This window comes from Strongylocentrotus purpuratus, unplaced genomic scaffold (genome assembly GCF_000002235.5).
Source record: "Strongylocentrotus purpuratus isolate Spur 01 unplaced genomic scaffold, Spur_5.0 spur5_scaffold_21, whole genome shotgun sequence".
NCBI lineage: Eukaryota > Metazoa > Echinodermata > Echinoidea > Camarodonta > Strongylocentrotidae > Strongylocentrotus > Strongylocentrotus purpuratus.
In genome coordinates this window covers 6,580,825-6,595,828 of record NW_022145607.1, presented here as the reverse complement: position 1 = coordinate 6,595,828, position 15,004 = coordinate 6,580,825, and the positions used below count along the sequence as shown (strand labels likewise).

The 15,004-nt window shown below is 33.3% G+C and overlaps 1 long non-coding RNA gene across 1 annotated transcript; it reads right to left on the bottom strand.

Moving 5' to 3' along the window:
* Positions 1–11,425: 11,425 nt before the first annotated feature.
* LOC105439769 lies at positions 11,426–13,466 on the bottom strand. The gene is made up of 2 exons (XR_004065995.1): positions 13,395–13,466; positions 11,426–12,758 (listed from the first exon to the last, which is right to left on the bottom strand). It is a non-coding gene; the product is annotated as an uncharacterized LOC105439769 (long non-coding RNA).
* Positions 13,467–15,004: the final 1,538 nt, after the last annotated feature.

The following is a 15,004-nucleotide window of genomic DNA, read 5'->3' as shown; positions in this document are numbered from 1 at the left end:
TGACCGAGTCAATGTGTTGGATTGCTTTCTCCCTATGAGATTTGCATTGTTGAACCCCTGATTTTGATACATTCTTTATTTCTTTGATGTCATTTTGCAGTGGAGTTGCCGTAGCATGTAAAGTAGTGATATACTGGAGTAAATCTTGAACTTTATGTCCATCATTTTTGTGAGTAACTGAACATTGTTTACAGACTTCTACATTGCATTTAACACAAATCCCTTCGCAAGTTTGTGTTTCATGTAGTGGGCAGAAATTCTTTCTCAATATCATAGTAGTAAAATGTTTAGATCTCCTTTTTTTTCTTAGCAAATGATTCTGATTTTCAGGCCTCCCTTGATGCTTTGAAAAGCAATCATGACACATAAAGATGTTGCAATCCTGGCAATATTCAATTTTGTCTGGTTTTAAACCCATAGTGTCACAAACATCACACCGTCCCTCTAGGTTTGCAACCTCTTCTACCACTGATCTAAATGCAAGATTACTAGGCAATGTTGCAGCATTACCATTGGTAACTTTAGTGACAGCTCGACATAGCGCACAACTTAATTTGTTTTCACGTACAATATTTGACAAGCAGGTGAGACAAAAACTATGTCCACAAGAAAGCACTTTAGGTTCCGTCATAAACTTGTAGCAAATGGAACATTGAAGGCTTGTGACTTGGTTGATGAGACCACCGAGCGTCAATCTAGACTGATGTCCTAAATGGTAAATATCAATTTTAAGGAAAAAAAAATGCGCTTGAGTCGAGGAGAAAATAATCATCATAACCATTTATGTATGTTTGTTTATACAGCGACCGCGTTACCAATCAATTATTTTGCTTATACATTTGCAATGAGAATTGAAAATGGATTCAATAAATCTAATTTCAATAATCAGCGAATAAAATGCACATGGTAATTTACATTGTCAAAATCTCGAAAATTCACTCTTGTAACGCCCAAACCTGACGTGAGAACAGTCTGGGCTTATACATTGCATAATAAAAAAAAAATCACACAAAATTATGAATTTCCAATTAAAACTTATAGCCTGTGTTCCCTTGAATAACATTTAATATTAAATCTTAACTAATATTCTGAATAATGATACACTGATCACTGAGCAGCAGCCTTTTCAAAAAGAGATGTCAAAATGATCTCGTACCTATTTTTGGCCAAAGCAATGATTTTGTGTCGACAGCCCTTACGCATTGTTATATCAGTCCAAACAAAATCGCATGTATTTGAGCCTAGCAAAAGTAATAATGTCTAATCAGAATCAAGAAACGACCCATTTACAAGCAAAATGTAAGATATTCTCCGAGATATCACAATCTTGGCTTCTTTCGCAACCCTTGTTTAGGGTAAGTAAGCCATGTAAGTAAGTCATTCAAAATGGACGCAATTTACATTGGATGCCCTCTTTTTTCATGAAAGTTAACAGTCCATACCATAGGGAGTTTGGATCATCATTTCATTTTTTCCAGTCAAATCGTCGCTGTTTTCACGAAGTGACGGTAGTGAAAAAAAATTGCATTCACTTTGCATTACGATTTTCCTCACTACCGTCACTTCGTGAAAACAAGGACGAAATATTTGAACCATTTGACTAAGATCATGACAACAAGTAATTTCAGTTTTTGTAACTGTTTTTGAATTTTCTTTATGTAACAGATTCAAAATGAATCGTAATATATTATTCTGGATAAATCCCGGAGCTTTGTCATCAGGGATCATTGAAATATTATTTTTTAATTTTGACCTAGATATTTAAATATTGATTTTAATCTGGTTATAAGTTATTTCAACTATTTAGAGCCGCCATAAGGGCATGTGTTAGAATGGCGTGTACGTAATGCATTACTGTCTCTTTTAACATGCTATACAAACCATTCATACTGGATAAAAACCTGTTTTGTTGTTGCTTACCTGTTTCTTGTGCTGCTGCCATTTTCTAGGCGATGAAAATGAATTAAGTATCTGTTAAACGTCCTTTTGTAGGTCTTGTTGCCCAAACCTAAAGAGAATAAAACTGTTTACTAACATATTCAAATTGCATGCCTACTTGTTAAAACAAGCTTGTTATTGATAACTGAAGGCTTGTCACAACCTTGTCCGACATAGCAACAAGTAATGTATGCAGACTGGATTCCGAGTATTGTAGTTCATTCATCAATGATACGTCTCGAAGTCGCAATCAAAGCTACTTCTATACATTTGAATATGTTTGTAGACTGGTCGATTGATGAAAAATGTTAGGAAACAATGTAAAGTATGGATTTACATTTACATTTACATTTCCCTCTATGACTTACGCTTCTTACCATATGCATTCTCGAAGAAAAATATAGTAACCAAATTTTCCTCTTTTTTACGGGGGCTGTTTATATTTTAGTTTCTACTTCTTTTCTACAGATTTATCCGCAACAATGGAAGGTTCGCATATGTATACATGTATACATACATGTGTTTAACTTACGGTGTCATTACACGGACATATGTAGTGGAAAAATGCGTTCTTGAGTGATCATTAACAGGAAATGTTTGTGTCATGTTATCGATAAAACAACAGAAGTATTGCCCTCTACGTACGTTTGCAGGCAGAAGGTACCTATAGGCCTCTCAAAAAAAAAAGAGTTTAATCATTTGTCATTATTTTAATTGATTATATATATTATGTTGTTTTGATTTAAGGGGTTAGGGTAATGGTTAGGATTAGAGCTGATATACCAGTTTTTATGATGTCCGGTTGATGTATCATGTAGGGTTATATATAGATGTCATTTTAATACAAAATTTTGTATATATATATATACATTTTTATATATATATATATATATATATATATATACATTTATATATATATATATATATATATATATATATATATATATATACATGTATATACATTCTTATATATTTGTATACATGTATATATACATAATATATATTAATAACTACGACCAATAATAATAATAATAATAATAATAGGCATTTCTGTAGCGCCGTCTATCTAGAAATTTTATTCCGAGGCGCATTTACTATTACACCGGCTTGAGCCTAGCTGCTGTTACAGCGCTGCAGCTTCTTAAGGAATTTATTCCTGCCAGGTACCCATTTACCTCACCTGGGTCGAGTGTGGCAAATGAACATTTCCTTACCGACCAAACTCTCGCAACTAGAGCAGAACAATATTTATAGGCGTTACTACTACATGAACGAATATATGAAACAACATAAGAACATGATTTGTGTTTCGCTATGAAAGTAAAAGATTATTATCGTTAGTTGGTACGTAAAATGTCAAGAGAACCAAATGTAATTTACTTTTGAAATTTATTTTTAGATTTGGATAATGACTTTGTTTGGAAGGATGTATTTTTATTTAATTTAAGCAAATTCGTAATAATAAAGTCAAACAATTTAATTTCATGATGATTCATAGGTTTATTGCCTCAAAAGAAAAGTTATATAAATGGCAAATTGTGAATAATAATTTATGCAAATCTTGTAGACAAGTTGAATCAACATTTCACTTTATGTTATATTGCAAGGATGTGACTTTGTTTAGGAAAATAATATGTAATTTGATAGTTAATCTATTCCAAAAAGAAATGCAAATAGACCAAAAGATATTAGCTGTAGGTAAGGATATTGGAAACAATAAATATTCTCTCCTGAATATTATTTTTAATTATGCGCATTATGCAATTTATAAATGTTACGTTAAGAAGATTGTTAATGGTTTTGTTTTATACCCACATATTTTGATTTTTGAATTCTAGTCATTGCTAAGATTACTATTTTTGAGATATGAATGTGTTAGAGCAAGGAAGATAATACTAAGCTGGAAGAATTGTTGAATATACTTTAATTTTTAGCCCATGTTATGTTTCACTCAATCATGGAGTTATTCCTATACATAATGTATTGAAATTGTGTAAATAAAAACCTCGCTTGAGGATAAGAGAACAAAAACACATAAGAACATGAAACATAAATCTATTACCAATTGTGGCAAATGAAGATTTCCTACCCGACCAAACTCTCCCAGCTAGAGTAGACAAATATTTTTAGGCATTACTACTACATGAACGAATATATGAAACAACATAAGAATATGAAACATAAACCTTTGACTGAAGGTAATGTGATACTAAGGTTTTTGTAAATTATTGGTGACAATTGTTTGGTATTTGTGGAGGTTGGCTAATAAATACTTTACAATTTGATACATCTTTCCTCAGTTATTAAGTCCCGCAGTTGGTGTTGTTTTGCATTTAAACAAATCAAATGATAAATGAAGAAAAAAAAATGAGAATTATACTCTGCAAAATAGGCGTGATTCAATCAAAACATTCATTAAATTGGAAAACATCGTCCTCAATAGAAACATAATAACAACTGATATATCTCTTAGCTCTTGTTAAAAGGTAGGCGAATATGGCAGAAAGGCGAGGAAAAAATACATCTCTGGATTTTAAAGTTCTACAATAAACACAACTGCATATCGTTATGTATTCGGGCAAAGAGCTGGTCTTGTCTCATGACTTTTCGACGCAAAATTGATTGTACGACACATGTTCCTGCCACAATAGCTCCACGGTGAATTTCATACACTATCCGAATTCCTAATTTCAAAACCTATAACCCACACTATACCTACATAACCCTAGCCCTAATCCTCCTATATCTGACCGAAAACCCACTTTCAACTTAACCCTGTATCCTTGACGAAATTAAAACCCAGATCAAAGGTCTCAAGAGCATCTGTCATAACACTGGACCATATCCCTTCGGTGAAATTATTCCCCAAAATATAGAATAAAATAAAAATGAATAGGGAGATAAAGAGAGAGAGAGAGAGAGAGTGAGATAGAAATGGGATGGAGAAGAAGAAAAGACAAAGAGTTTGTCCCGCGCGTTTGTAAACGAATTTGGTTCGATTATGAACCATCGGTTCGAGGTAAAATGCTTAAAATATACCATGAGTTATAATATGCAAAGATTACACTTCCACTTCTCGGACTCCTTACGCCCTACTTGCATGCGTTTGGTTTAAAGTATGTAGGCCACCAAATTATTTCCTCATTTTCCCCAACTTGGGTAGGCCCTAATAGTTACTATTTTACCGAAGTTGATGTACGACATTTTATTTCCTTTCGGGTGGGCGTTCCTACCCAGCAGTTTCACAGTGTATGTAAACGATTATGACAAACATTTATGTAATATAAGCATATCTCTAAAAAGAAATACCAAATCAAATCAAAATACGAAAATATAGATACGATGAGGTTTTTAATACACTAATTACGATTATTACAATTTTTTTTATACCTACTAAAATTAGATGACAAAACAGCTCAAGGATTCAATGATCAGTATAAATTTAGAAGCGATCGTGTCAGCCGGCTCCTTCGTAGTCTATGCCGTCTCGCGATCTAAATGACTTCTCAAAATGCAAAGTAGCATTTGCATAATAAGTGAACCTTGGACAGGCATTTTGCACATGTGACCCTGGATCTTATTCATCAGATATTCACATGTACATGTAGGCATGGATGACTGCCATGACACAACCTACACAAATATTTCATCTCGTAGAGGTAACTCACCTTTGCAAGATATGCTTATCAGAAAAAATTAAGTTTTCTTATCAATAACTTAGAAACAAAATTACAATAAAAAAAAGAGAATATAATAGTTTTGTGGAACATTTTCAAACAGAAAATTAGACACATGTCAATTAATTATTGTACTAATAAGGCAAGAGTAAAATCAAAAGGCGTACAGTTTTTCTTACAAGACAGGTTTAATCATTTATCAGGTCTTGTAATATTAAATGAACATCAAGATAACAAATTTGCTCATGTTTATAGAAGACAATTGTCAAAATGTTATGAATATGAAATACATGGTGCACAAATACGATCCAAAATCAAATGGTATAAAGATGGTGAGCGAAATAATAAATATATTTCTTAGGCTAAGAAATAGGAAAATTTATGTTAAAGAATATGTTTAAAGTAAATTGTAATGGAACAATATACAGAAATATGGAATATATAATTGTAGCTGAAGTTGAATATTTTTCTCGATTGTATTCGGTTACAGGAAAAGAGCATGAAGTGAATGATTATCTTCAAAACATTCAAGTTGATAATGTATTAAATGAAAAACAAAATAGATACTGTGATTCAGAATTACCACTTACAGAATGAAATGATGCCCTAAATGGGACTAAAAAGAAAAGGCCAGGTTTACGTGGTTTGACTTTGGAGTTTTGTCAATGTTGTCGGAGTAATTTGACATTTATTCTGTTAAATTAATTTCAAACATCATTGTTAGTAGGAAATTTACCGATTTCAAAAACTAGACCTGTCATAACCCTTTCACATAAGAAAGACGACAAACAAATTCTTCAAATCGGAGGCCGATAAGTCTCCTGAACACTGATTATCAAATATTACCATCTGTTTTTAGCAGGAAGGTTGAAAATAACTGTTAAATGTTTGTATTGATTCAGATCAAAATGCATATCTTTAGGACGTGTTGTTGGGAACAATATTCATTTCATCGATGTGGTAATATGTTCTTTTGAAGAAAAAAATAATTCCAGAGCTTTTATCTTTTTGGATCTAGAAAAGGCTTTCAATCAATTAAGTTGGGATTTTCTTTATAAAAGTTTAGACAAATCCGGGGCTGTTATCTTTTTGGATCTAGAAAAGGCTTTCGATGAAATAAGTTCGGATTTTTTAAATAAAAGTTTAGAAAAATTAATTTTGGTAGTATATTTATTGGATATACAAAATGTTCAAAGTTGTATCGTTAATAATAATTGGCAATCATCTTTTTTTTCTCTGCAACAGAAGGACCCAGTTAATTCAAGCACGCATCTGCTAATGCATACACCGGAGCGTACCAGGACAATTACCCCCTTGAAAATCACCCCCGGAAAATTACCCCCAAGGACAATTACACCCCGAAAAATCCCCCGGAGATTTACCCCCCGAGGACAATTACCCCACCCCCCCCCCCCCCGAGGCCAATTACTCCCCGAGGACGATCACCCCCAGGAGGACAATTATCCCCTGAGGAAATATACCTCCCCCCACCCCCGAGGACAATAACCCCCGAGTTAGGACGACACCTTATTCTGTGAGTTATTAAAGGTGTGTGCTTGTTTTTAAAGGGATAGTTGAGTTCTGTTTTCAGACCGCAAATGCCTTTAAAGTGCATGGTTATTGCTCTTATTCCTATCTATGACATTTCTAGTGACCTTTAAGAACCTAAAATTGCTTTGAAGGTAATTTTAGCCCCCAAAATGTGTGAAATTTAGCCATACGATGATACCAATTCAGCTCCACTTTAAAAAAAAATGCGGTGACCGTTAATTAATTATTTAATTAAAAATAACAGTACGTGGGCCGGCTGGTTGTGCGTAATATAACCAACACGAAATTGTTTTCAACGTCTCTGTTTGTTGTTTTCACCCTTCTTTTTCTCAGCCACTTCTTCATCCCTTATCTTCCAAGACCAGATTGTATTTATTACGACTATACTCTTAGCTCATATTAATAAAGTTAGTTATATACCTCACTTAAGAAATCCAGCCATCTGATTGGTCGAAATTACAGTCATGGTTTTAGCCATTCCCGTAAATAAACGAAAAATGCCAAACCCATGTAATAGTTTAAGGGTAAAATCCCGGCAAAATTTCAATTACTGGGAAAATGTTCACTCTTGCTGAAATACCCATTGGTTTAAGCGAGCGCGGATACCATACATTGTGTGTGTGCGAATTGGTCGCTAGGCAAGAACACCAAAAGGGTACGTGAATTAGTCTTATTATTAGCCGTAGATCTAGGTCTAGATATAGATTGTGATGTAATTGTTTGCGATAACGGTGATACAGCTATTGAAAATTGTATAATACAAATGTTTGAATTCATTTGGTGGATGAAAAGTTGAATTGTACGCCGTTTTGTGCGTCATTGCAGCGCTGAATTTGGTGTGTTTGTCGCTAATTTCTGACAAATTTAGATAGCTTTCCTGATGGTATGTCATACAAAATTTGTATTATACTGATAAGCACTGATTCTTGTTCTTACCTTTGACTTGTTTACTGTCTGTTATAGTAATTTAATAGATGAATTATTTGAATTCTAAGCACAATTCAGTAACACACAAAATCCAGCCCGTTTATAGTCCCACACACGTATTTTTATGTACCTTGTGCCCTTACACTGCTTAGTCTGCTGTCAAAGACCCTATTAGATATTCAACAAACTAGAGAATTGCCAAGGGGTTTCATAAGTTGACTCTTTTTTCAGTATATAAAAGTAATAATGACTGCTTTAATTTTCGAAACATAGTTGTTTTTATACGCTCTCGGGGAGGTTACAATCGAGCTAATAAAAACAACTATGTCTCTCAAAGCAGTCATTACTACTATACTATAGGCTCGTAGTACGAACCAATACGTTTCATCGACTTACTTTTCACTCCCTCGGTTTCTCTCTCTCTCTCTTTCTCTCTCTCTCTCATACACTCTTTCTCCCAATCTCTCCCATTATCTCTCTCTCATTTTATTTTCATTCTCTGTCTGTTGTTTTCACCCTTCTTTTTCCCAACCACTTCTTCTTCCCTTATCTACCAAGACCAGATTGTATTTATTACATTTATGGGTAAACTGTATACATGTAAGACTCTTACACGGTAATGGTAGCTTAAATTCTGTCATCTTTACTATCATGACTATCTAAAATCAAGCATCATCCTATCTCTCTTTATCTCCAATTATTTTCGTATTTATCCCTATTATTCTCTCATGTATCATTCCCCCCTTAATCCTCGCAATACTTATGTAGGTATATGTGTCTATATGATAAGGCGTGTGTATTGCAAATGAAGAGGAAACAAAAATTGGATTCTTTATAAAGCTAATAATATGAAGTCCATGATCTAATATGAATATTGTAACAACTAAGATTTTGCTGAGTGATATCCCCAATTAAGACAGATCTAATATGTTATCGAAACTTAATGCGATCTCTTAATTTCTTTCCACTCTCTCTCTCTCTCTCTCTCTCTCTCTCCCTTCCTTTGCCCAGCCTACCTATTATTATCTCATCTTTTCTCCTCTCCCTTTGAATTGCACCCAATATTGTTTTATGTAAGTATATTTACTTACATAGGTGTATTGTACATGCATTCGTTGTTGTTTTTAGAATAATGTTTACCCTTGAATCTATTGCGAACACTTCAAGCAAACAAAATTATTTCATTTAACTCGAAAACATATATTTATCTGAATTGTCTCACTCTTTCTCTTTCCTTCTATCTCTCTCTCTCTCTCTCTCTCCCACCACTATGTGTGTATCTCTATCACTGTCTCTCTATTTTCTCTTCTATTCTCTTCCACACATACTGAGTAGATGTATTTCTCTGTAGACATTGCACTCTCAATTGCAAAATACAATACAACTATTATATATATGTTATTCCCCTTTCATAGGGTTACTTTATTAAATAATATAGTTCACATATGTATATAAGAAGGGATCCATACATGCGGAATTTCAAAACTAGTATAAACATGTTTTTTACCATTCCACAGGGTTCCTTTGTTAAATATTATCGTTCATATGTATATTAGCAGGGATCCATTCCATACACGCGGAATTTCAAAATGATATTCTTGGCCATTCAAAATATGAACATAAATTTAAAGATATCACTTATTAATTGAAGTTTATTTTTAAAATATCACAAGTTTTGACCATATTTCATTTGAATAAATACAGTTACAAGTATCTGGGACAAACTTTGAAAATGGAGGACACCACAAAAGAAGAAGTTATGATGAGAGTAAAAGAAGGATGGATGGACTTTGGAAGATACAAAGACATGCTGACCGATAAAAACATACCCATGTCACTAAGAAGAAGAATGGTCAACCAATGCATTCTAACAACTATGTCATATGGATCAGAAACATGGTCATTGACAAAGAATCTAGTACAGAAGCTTGTGACTACTCAACGAGCTATGGAGAGAAAGATGTTGCATTTAGCTCTGCGAGACAAAATCAACCACAAAGTCATACGCCAGAAAACAAAGGTTAAAGACATCATGGAGAAAGTCAGAGAATCAAAGTGGAGATGGGCTGGGCATGTAGCAAGACTTCAGGACAATAGATGGACAAATCGTTTAACAGAATGGCAACCAAGGGTGGGAAAGAGAAGAAAAGGAAGGCAGAAGAGAAGATGGAGATATGACCTAACATCATACATGGGAACGGCCGCTTGGACCAGGACAGCTAGAGACAGAAGAGAATGGAAATTTCGTGAGGAGGGCTTTTTCCAACATCTGGATGAACTATAGCCTGATAGATAGTAACAAAATATGTGTATAATCGTTTTTTCACTGTTAAATCTAAATGTACATAGGTTATCTGTAACTAATTCAAATCTTAACAAAGTATCTTTCATAAATAGAATTATATGCACTTGAACTGAAAATGTTTACATCGACAGTTGAATAAAAGGGAAGTTTGTAATATGAATTCCATACGGTATTGTCAAAGTCAAACCCCTGTTTCCACTTTGTAAGACCTTTACATTCCTTTGCCTTATGCTTCAATAAAGAACGGTAGCTATGTAAATACAACTTTTATATTATCATCTTTTTGTTAATAATTATTTGCATGTTTTTTTTTAAACAGCTTAAAAAAATTTAAGAAAGAAAATACACACCAAATCACTTTCAAAATATCTTGACCTGGGGTCAAGATAGAGGTGATTCACTGATTTCAGTGGAAATAAACACTTCCTCTATCTAACTCTCAACCAGTCGACCCGAATTACTAATCGTACATAGATCAAAGACACCATGGTTTAGAGATGGGGGAGTTCTCTCCCAGAATTAATTACATTCTGATGCTTCCTCTTCTTATTAAAGGCCATATCTTGTAGTTCCCATTTAAAATTAATGATTAATATGGGGCTTAACTAAAATTTCATAATGTCGTTTTTAAAATAAAATAACTATTGTGGCTTTTAAGCAGAGTGAGAAATGAAGTATTATTGAGGAGGTGTCAAGAACTCATGCTTTTGTTATTGCTATAAATCATGAGTGTATCGCATAGATACAGAAACACACGGTGAGGATTTTTGCAAAAGAGAATTTAAACCACATTAAAGATCAGAACGTTTTGAGTTCCAGATATTCTCAATAACATCGACATATTGGCGACCCGAGCACATTAACTTGTTTTTATCATGATAATGTAAAACATACATGTATATCAAACTTTAGAAATTTAAGAGAAATGACGCCATTTGAATCGCTTGGAGAACGAGGTATTAACACTTCTCACAAAAAATGATTTATTGGATTTTTTTACTAGCCATTTTCGTTTAGCTCACATAAAATCTGGTAATTTGCTTTTTAAAGAACTTGCTTATAATTCCTTTACAAAATCTGTAGACGGTGGCTTTCGCTTAGAAGGAGGATCATCAGGTGTATTTTCAGTTTTTAAATCTATAGATGGCAATTTCTCCTTCCTCTTTAACCCAACATCCTTACTCGGTTTTAAGACTGTTTCAATATGCTTTCTATACACAAAACACAAACAAATTGTTGTTGCTAGCCCTATAAATACTATTGCTAGGGTTACAAGGGAAATATAGATCCAGAGATTTTGAGTAAATATGGGAACATTTTCACCTTGAGAAATGCTCGATAATGTTGTCTCTGAAGAGTAGATACTTGTCTTAGTAAATGTTGACTTTAAAGAAGTTTTTTCATTCATTCCGTTCAAATTTTCCCTTTGTAATACAAATTCATGGCATTCATGTGACATAGTACTTGCGTGGTTTTTGGCGCAGCAGTATGCAGAAGAATTTGGCCTTATCCAAATTTCTCGAATAATGTGAGTGTCATTTTCTCCAACATCTCCCCTTACAGGTATTTCAACATTTTGAGAATCTAAACAAACGATTCTGCCACGAGGGCTTCCTCCTGTAGCTGAACATTTCAACATTTCCCACTTGCTCTCATTCGTAGGGTAAACACGACATTCAACTCTACCGGGAGGGAAATGCACATTCAGAGCTACTGCCTGCATTCTCCTAAGTGAACCAAATTGACAATAGTATGTTCCACCGTCAGTTCTACTAACCCTATTAATTATCAAGTGTATAATTGTGTAACTTCTGGATTCTGAATGCCATGCATTCACCTCAAATCGATGAAGTTGACTCAGTGATAAATGTTTATCTACAAATTGTCCTTCTGTAAAGAAAGGTAATCTTTGGCCTATTCCTAATGTGAAAGGAGCGGGGAACTCGGATTCAAATCGAAAACCCATGAGAGCTACCATCCCTTCAGATGTAGCAACTTCAGATGAATTTTCAAGAGCATAGGTAACTGAAATTAGCACTATTATATATAATAGTTTCATATTAACAATAAAACAGCGAAAGAACATATTATTTGATCAAAGAATTTTAACTAATCCTGGAAATAAAGAATTATACATGTAATTTAAACGCAAAAATGAAGTACAATATTGTCAACTAACGAATGCCAATAATTTCCACTATTATTCACTACACATTTCCATTTACGTGCAAGTGTTTCGATTTAAGAGTAACATCCAGAGAAGGAAGCAGATTGAAGCCGGGTGGGGATCTCGAAAGAGGTTAACACTCCGTTGCAAACAAGCTGGTTATCTGCCAATATCTTCGATCAATAGTACAAATCTGTAGAAAGTAGACGGAGCAACGATTACAGATATCCTTCCTGGTCATTTTTTATGTTAAAATCTAATCCTCATAAAAAAGTGCAATTCTGATAAATATGATTGTCATCCATATTATAGGATATTTGGGATGGTAATTTTTATACAGGAGATATATTTTATAAGATGTATTTTTTTAAAATTTTCATTACAAATTCATAATAAATCATTAATCAAAGCTCAAATTTGCATACATTTAAAGTGCAAAGGAGGTAATCTAATACAAAACATATTCATTCAGTTAGAAAAAAAAACTCTCATTTTGCCAATATCTTTACAATATAGAACACGTTTTGTTATTCTGTTCTATATTTAAAATTTCGGAAGGATCCGAATCGTTTATGATTCTGTCAGCTTACCACACAAACCCTGTTGTCGGACGATCATAAACTTAAACGTGATGTTTCTGTTTATATGTTCTACTATACATTCTAAATACCATGTGAGGCGTTAAAATTATCAGATTATACGCGCCTTTCCCTAAATACATTTTCAGTAGGGTACATGTAGCTCACAGCGGTGATAAAAATAATAGTCAGTATGATTTATAAATTATTTTTAATCACTGACTCAAGCTTAACTCAACTTTTTCACTTACCACTTTATATTGATGCTCACGATTTTGTGATATTCACATGGAATGAAGATAAAATTCAGATGATCCCAATTTTCCAATCTATGAATAAAGAGGCCAAAATCTAGTCAATGAAAATGTACAGAAATCTCAATACCCACAATGAAGAAACTATGAAATTCACATATGAATGGCATATACCTCTATATGCAAAATGTGTCCTCGCCGAAAACCAGAGGCTTTCATTTAAACCTACTATGCGTGGTATGCAAGGATGAACATTTCGTTTCATTTATTTATTTAAACAGCCCGCGGCCCGCGGACCGTTCTTCCATAGGTCCGTGTATATACATAACAACATACAATATCAAAATAACTTATATACAACATAATTCAACATAATAATGATAACATAAATATATACAAAACAAATATAACATACACTTAAAATACATATGAAATATTTAAAGGGGACGGGGATTACTCATTAATGGCTCTTGATTCCATATACTAATGTACGATTACGATTGGAATTCATAATAGATAATTCACGTTTAAGTTCTGGTGAGATTGAGTTCCAGCACTTCGCACCGAAATAGCTGAAACTCTTTTTCTTAAAACACGTTTTTAATGTTGGTAGTAAGAAATTATTAATTGAATTACTCATATTATAATTACATTTGTTAGTTCAAATAAATTTAGCAAGTAATTAAGACAATTATGATTAGCAATGTTATACATCATGTAAAGAGCATGTTTATCTCTTCTCTTTTCTAAAAAAAATCAAGCTTTAACTGCTGATACAGGGAAATTCTAGAATATCTGGCATCAACTTTTAATACCATTCGAAGGGCTCTATTCTGAAGAACCTGAAGCTTCCTAACATATTTTTTCTTTATATTTCTCCAAACCACATCACAATATTCTAGTTTACTTTGTAATATTGTTTTATAAAACATAAGTGCAATATTCTGAGATATATTTTTCCCTTTCCTTGAAATAGGTTCAGCTTTTTGATAATATATTTTCTCAGAAAATTAACATATTGATCCCAATCGAGATTGTGATATATATATATATATATATATATATACCTGGGTATTTGCAATGATGTATCTGATTGAGTTTTACATCATTAATATAAATATTAATCGTTCGATTTTTAACTTTGGTTCTAGATCCAATTAACATGACCTCCCATTTTTAAGTATTGAGAAATAATTTGTTTGAATTCAACCATTTTAAAAGACGTATAACATCAGCATTAATGACATTTTCAATAGTTTCTGTAGTTTTACCACGGTATTATGCATGTGTCATCAGCGTCATCAACGATATACTACATTTGTTAATACAATTTGATAAATCATTAACATAGATGGTAAAAAGCAGGGGGCCTTAATTGGCCCCCTGTGGAATTCCACAAATTACATTCAATTCGTCTGATCTTACACCATTTACAAACGTGTACTGTCTTCTATCAGTTAGGTAGTTAAGGAACCATTCACAAGCCCTTTTGTCAAGTCTAACATGGTCAACCGTATCGAAAGCCTTTTTAAGGATGACGAGAGTATCGTTATACAGCCTTTAGCCTGATTAGGAATAATATGTTAAATATGTTTTCCAACACCTCT